This window comes from Palaemon carinicauda, chromosome 20 (genome assembly GCF_036898095.1).
Source record: "Palaemon carinicauda isolate YSFRI2023 chromosome 20, ASM3689809v2, whole genome shotgun sequence".
In the NCBI taxonomy this organism is placed as follows: domain Eukaryota; kingdom Metazoa; phylum Arthropoda; class Malacostraca; order Decapoda; family Palaemonidae; genus Palaemon; species Palaemon carinicauda.
In genome coordinates, this window is record NC_090744.1 from 54814159 (window position 1) to 54821658 (window position 7500).

The window sequence follows — 7500 nt, forward strand, 5'->3', positions numbered from 1 at the left end:
TTACTAGTAATGACTTTATGGTTTTCTAATAATCTTTCAAAGAACTTAATCTCTTCTTATCTTCGTGTGAAGCCATAATATACTGATAGAGACCAAGAAAAGATTTCTTATGGTGGATTGGAATAAAGGGGCAGTTATGAAAATTTTGACTTTAGTAAGATCTTTTGATGATTTTTTCCTCTTTCAGAGACATGCTAACTAGTCTTTTGATAGATAAGGTAAAAAAAAACCACCATTTACAAAATCCAAGAAAACCAAATCTGTACGAAATATTGAAATTTAATTACACAGGAGAGGAAAATAGTTAAGTATGGAATTTTACAAAATCCTAACTTCAAATGATTGATTGCCACTGTATCGCACAAATACATTTATGTTAATAATAATAATATTAATAATGATAATAATAATAATAATAATAATAATAATAATAATAATAATAATAATAATAATAATAATAATAATAATAATAATCTCAGTAATTTCATTATTATTAATATTAATAATTTAAAAAATGGAAATAATGAGAATTTTAATGGCGCAGTTCACCAAGGATGCCACCAGACCTTATATATTATACACCTTGAGGAAACAATAATTCTGGCTTGACAGCTGACTGTCAATACACTACAGCCATGGATGATGCTCAGCGCACGAATCGATACTGCGATAACACCTTTTTGGAACATAAAGAAATTCTTCCTGAGAAAAACTTGAAGTAGCACGGAAGAAAAAATACTTGTTGTTATGGCAAGTGAGCATTTTACTTTGGAATGTGAAGCAAGAACATTATTTTACCATCTGTTTACATGTGCTTTTATATCTGAGACGCATGGCATAGGCTTAGATGTACATGTAGTCTGGTCTGTAGGCTCGAAGTATTTTGCCAATGAATACTTTGGAAGATATATATTTTATCCATCAGCGGCCAAAAACATTGTTGTAATTTAGTGATGAGAGAGATCACCATCTCTATATTGTTTCCACCTTTGTCGTGTAGCGTTTAAGGTTAATAATAAATAAAGATATTTGGAAACTGAGGTAATGGACACACATTTCACTCTATTAGCAGCATGTTTGTTCGTTCTAAGTAATTGACATGAATGAGTACAGATTAATTAAGTTCTTCAATTGGGTTCCGGTCAATGGCAATCAGTTTACTTGAACTAAGAAACTTGAACTATGAACATCTTAAATTAGTTTTACTTTACTGAAGTGCTGGAAATTTTCATAATAGGATGAAGGACCGAAAGTCAATCAAGATACTGGCAAATAGAAGGGAACACAGAGGGACTCTGGTACGTCTGGCCTACTTCTCAACTAACTATTCAACTTACTCCATCAGCTGCAGGAGTTTTTAAGGGTTGCATCTTACTGAGGGGTCAAGTAAGGACCCGCTTGGTCTCTAAGTGGTAGACCAGATGTCACCTGGTTCGACCGCCACTGCAATGCTTGTTTGCCTCCCAACCCCTGGCGACCAGTACCTGTGAGAACACAGAAAAACCCAGCCAGTTTTTTTTAGTATTCAAGATTTTTATGAGGCTATTCATTTACTAACAGTCTCTCCCAGGCTTAGGTTGTCGGGAACAAAGGCCACGTACATTGTGACCTGCCCCCTAACAATATACGATAATGTTAACGGCTTTTATATTAATTTCCGGTAGTTACTGAGACAAAATCCCCCCTATCAAATTTCAGACTCTGCCTTTTCTGATGCATTTGATTTTACTTACGATAAAGATAAGGCCATTAACTTTAAACTAAAACACAAGCCCCATGGATATTAGTCTTTTCTAAGTAAGACCTGACCTCAGTTGAAGCCATCAGTGCTAAACAAGACTTTAAAAAAAAAATACTCAAATTTTACATATGTGATCATGCCTCATACAAAAAATATTCAGAAAGAAACAACAGAAATTGATTGTCAGTCATTCTCCTTCATTGAACGTACACATGAGTAAGCATATATAAGACTTTGTAACATTATCAAAAATTACCATACAAAATATTAGGTTGTATCCAAAAGTACTTAATTCAAGCCAAAACTCCATAACGAAATAGTTGTGCAATAATCTATACAAAAGGAGTACTTCTTGGCCTAGGAATCGCCCCTGAGTCTGAAAAATATGTAGGATATAGCAAAAGAAGAAACGGAAACAGTCAAAATAAAAACAATCAGTATTCTATTTAAATGGTATAAATGGTTGCAAGTACATACAAAAAATCAAATAAAACAAAAGGTTAAATGCAAATAAAGGATAAATGTAAACAATGGTAGACAATATGAAACATATCCTAGCATCATAATAGGCATGCTTAAATAATAATAATAATAATAATAATAATGATGATAATAATAATAATAATAATAATAATAAGAAAAAAAAATAATCATAATAATAATAATAATAATAATAATAATAATAATAATAATAATAATAATAATAATAATAATAATAATAATAATAATAATAATAATTAGTAGGGCCATAATATGCAAAGATATCTGCCCGTAAAAAAAAAAAAAGTTTGTCAAGACATTTCATCAGAAAAAAAAATAATATCAATCAATCAACATAATACATTATCAGATAATTCAATAAATTGTGTTATTAGACAAAGCAATAAAATGTAATATTAGACAAATCAATAAAATGTTTCACTAAACAAATCAATAAAATGTGTTATTAGACAAATCAATAAAATGTGTTATTATACAAATCAATAAAATGTGTTATCAAACAAATCACAAATATGTGTTATTAGACGAATGAATAAGATGTACAGCTACCCCTTCTGCTGGAGTAGCTCTCAATTGTTTCCATGTCAAGGACACTTCTGGTATCACGTGAAGGCCTACTTAATTCTCTGGTGGTATCCCTCTTACCCGCATTACGAGGGAACTGGCTTGAGAAAAAACCTAAAAATGGATAACTTCAAAGCCAGCCCTACCATGACTACTACTGATATTAACAAAGCTATATCATAAACCCCAACTTAACCTTTATGAGTTGTGTATAAGTTTACATGGGAATCATACCACTCAAGACTGCTAAGAGGTATTTACTTGATCTTAGTCAAATTAAGGGACGCATTCATTATATTTAGGGTGTGAAAGACATTAAAAACAAAACAATCTGGAATGGTTATTTTCTCACTTCTCTGCTTTTCTGACAGGAGAGACAAAAGCCGTCTACTTGCACCGAACAGCTAATGTGGTGTGTAAAGACAAAATCTCCTGGTGGCAGATCTTTATGCTCAATGACTCCCTGACACATTACAATATGACTAGATTTTCGTGTAACATAGGTAATCCAATGGTGTCACAAATCATCTATTTCCCTTTTGAAATCTGATCTCACCTCAAACTTACAACTGTTCGAAGAATTTGGCTTCTCTAAATAAATATCAAATGGAAATCCATGCGTAGCAGGCAATTGGAGTGCATATATAGGATCAAATAATACATGTTAGTGTATCTTTGTTGTTCAGTGCAAAGTAAAAGTGACTTAAGGCTACTTAGGTCGTGATCTCTTCATTTTTTTTTCAGAGTCCACATCAACTTTACCTTTTACAATCGAAAATCGGAATCTTCCTTTTTAGCATGCACATCGCAAAGGAAGTAAAATTTACCACTTACTTAAATAACTATTACAAGGGGCATCCTATCAAACTCAGGTAAATTAATCTCTTAAGGAGGAACAATGAGAGAAATGGTCTCGTGAATTTTCTTTAAAATCTTGTAAAACTACGGAGGTAGGGGGTAAAAGGGTCAAATAAAATTTCCCTGGTGGTTAACACGTTTCAAATCTGATTAGCCATTTTTCCCAAATGCAAAGGTAATTTGTTAGCTACAAATGCCAATAAAGTAGCGATTTCTATAAAAACAATATCTTTTTGTATCTGATATATCCTCTTTCCCATACTATTAATTGTCCATTCTAAGACTCGTAATATCCCTTGAGCCTGTTTAGTGGCAGCCACTAAGGTGTGCTCATGTTTATCCAAGTCGTGTGTAAGAGGTAACTCAAATTATAAGTGTTTTTGATACGTGCATGAGTGCCTTTTCTAATTGCTCGAGGTCTGAGAGACTAATGAGCTTTACCCATCACTCTATGTCGGGAGTTTCGAACTGATCATTCGAAATCCCCGCCATTTATCTTCACAAACGTTGAGTTAAATCGAGGCAAAACTGGAAGATCTCGTGGGCGTTTCTATGAATGAGCGCTGTCCAATATGTGATAGTATTGTGGCGTAAATTTCTACCACCTGGCGGGGAAGGAGCGGGTGTCAGAAAAACAAAGTCTTTATTATTTACAATTTACGAAAATGATATTGTATTCATTCATGCAGGCAAAATTATCGATATATATGTTTAGAGCCAAGGACTCGCTAGGTTGTTAGATTCTGGCAAATTACAGCCTTCAGCCGATGTATTGAGTTTATCCTTTGACCTGACGTAAGACTTTGACTGTTTTTCTGCCTTGTATGCTATAAAGAAACTCAATTAAACCCGTTGTTGATTAAATAAAGTGAGAGTTCCCGCGCATTTCACAAGGACCCTTTGATTAGCGCGGGAGACAGTAGTTTTCCTTTGAGCTATGCTGAGTGATGCTCGACATTCCGGCCTTAGCCTTAAACAACATAAGTACTGTCTATGGAGTTGTAATGTGTCTCTCTGCCTCTGGCTCCTATCTACCGCGATATCAGGTTGGTTCCTTTGTCAATGTGAGTTATATAAATTTTTATCTGTCTGTAAATTTGTCATCCCTGGGATTAGGGATTTGATTTGTGCCTCAGATGATGTCTGCAGGCACCGGTATGTCATTTACCATAGAGTTATTATTATAATGTTGTAATTTTGCCTTGTTTAGTTCAACCGTGGACTTAGAGTTTTACGAGCACGTGTTCCAAACCCCCTAAGGGTTAACGTGTTTTAAGGTCATGAGAGCCTGTATTTAAATTTCTTGTCAATGCCGAGTAACTGCGTGTGCCGTAACATTGAACACCTAACTTTCCTTTTGCGTGATGTTTCTAAGCACACATTGGCTTAACCGCCCGTGATGTCCTTCAGATTGTATTAGCGTGATTTGTTATTGTTTGTAAAGGATTATTTATGCAATAAACCAAATTTTGTGATCATATTTTATTGAAACCCTCCTGAATTGTTTTAGAAAGCGAGCCTCTTCAAGGTCTCATCGTCGGCTCACTCCATCGGGCCTAGAATCATTACAGTTTTCAATAAGTCGGAGAAAAATTCCCGACACTCTATAAGCTCACCTATCCCATCAGTGGCCCTTTTTTGCCGACTTTCTTTGAAGGTAACATATGTTTCAAACGAGTCCAACAAACTAACAAGAGCTCTACATACATTTGTGAAAATGATCAGGATCTTAGTTATGACATCGGCTTTCAAAAACTGACCCAATTGGTGCTGCAGGTTGTCTGCATATTAAAAAATCTTGACTAAATGCTCAGTCATGATAGTAGGATCATATTCAATATTTAAGATATAAGTGTCAGACCTAAACGATAATTTAGAAGGACTCAGAAATATAACTCACTGTCTAACGAACACTATACTGTTGTCACATGTCAACAAATAATGAGACATCGGAACATGGGGTTTTTTTCACTTTATTACAAAAACGAGCAGGGCTGCTATATGGTGCCTTTTTTTTTTTTTTGTAATATTAATTGCAAAATAGTCAAAAACATTATCACTGCTTCCATGATTTGTTTTTTTTTAATTATCATCTCAAATAATGCCAAATACTCAATTAATAAATGCCAAAAGCTATCAAGGTGACACGTGTTGCTAACTCTTAGATGAGAGCAGTCAGAGAAATGTTTCCTCAGGAACTGAAAGCGTCTCGTACCACCTTATTGCTCATCTCACCCGCTCTTATAATAACGAAGGGATGCAGTAGCAGTTTTGCCAGATTGTCAGAAACTTCTGGATATCTTCTGAAATTTGCAACTATTGTCAGAATTTAAGAAATTACGGTAGAATCTTCTGAAATTTGTAATGATTCGTCAGTTACTTCCCACAATTATATAAATCAATACAGAAATCTGGATGAAAATATAGAGCATAAACTTTTAAACATTTCAAGTCACTTTCTACGGAAATGGAATATATATATATATATATATATATATATATATATATATATATATATATATATATATATATATATATATATATATATATATATATATATATATATATATATATATATATATATATATATATATATATATATATATATATATATATATATATATATGATGTATTATAGCCACGAAAGGAAAAATGAAAAAGACTTGATTGGAGTTAGTACTTTCATCCACTCAGGACATTATCAAACTCAGCAAGGAGAATACATATACAAAGACATCGTATTTATACAGGAGAAGGGGATCCAACAGCTGTCAGTTTCTTAATAATACCGGAGAAGTCAGATTTTAGATAAAAGGATAATACTGGATTAACGGAAAACAGACCTGGACTTAGATTCAAATTTCTACCTTGAGTACAGGAGATTAAAAATGATTCAACAATATTCCTTTGGAAATAGTCATTTACATGGATTACTTTTTCCGTCTTTGACCAACCAATTCTGTGACTTGACCCTAACCAGTGGGAGGCCAAGGCATTATTAAGAGAACCCCTGGAGACGGCCACCTGATGTTGTTTTAATCTGACTGGTATACTTTTTGATGTTTGGCCAACATAAAATAGGTTACACTCTGAACAAGGAATGCTATATATTACATTATTATCATTTCCAGAACTATTCTTAATTAACATGTTTTTTAAAGTACAATTATATTTAAACACTAGAGCAATATCTAGTTTTTTCAAAAGGGGTATAACATCTAAAAAACAAACATGAAATGGCAAACAAAGCATATTATTAATTGTTTCCTTTCTCTCTAATTGGACACTATAAAATGTTTTCTTAGCCTTATTCATACATTTTTCTAAGAAATATTTAGGATAACAAAGATCTGTAGCAATTTTTTCTATTTTAGTGAACTCCTCCTCAATGTAATCTGGGCTACAAATTCTCAATGCCCTAAGGTACATGGAGGAAAAAACTGAATGCTTAATATTTTTAGAGTGACCGGAGTAAAAATGTACATATGAAAAATTATTCGTAGGCTTTCTATATATGGAAAACTTAAATTTATCTGTTTCTCTAACTATTAAAACGTCTAAAAATGGGATACGGTTATTTTCTTCATTTTCTATAGTGAATTTTATTGATGGTACTAATGAATTAATGATTGAAACAAAGCCCTCAAGATTAAAATTTTCTTCTAAAATACCTAGAACATCATCAACATATCGATACCACACAATTTGGGAAGACCACACTGAAGGGATTAATCTAGATTCAAAAAATTCCATATATATGTTGGATAAAAGTGGAGACAAAGGATTACCCATAGCCATACCAAAAACTTGTTCATAGAAATCTCCATTAAAACTAA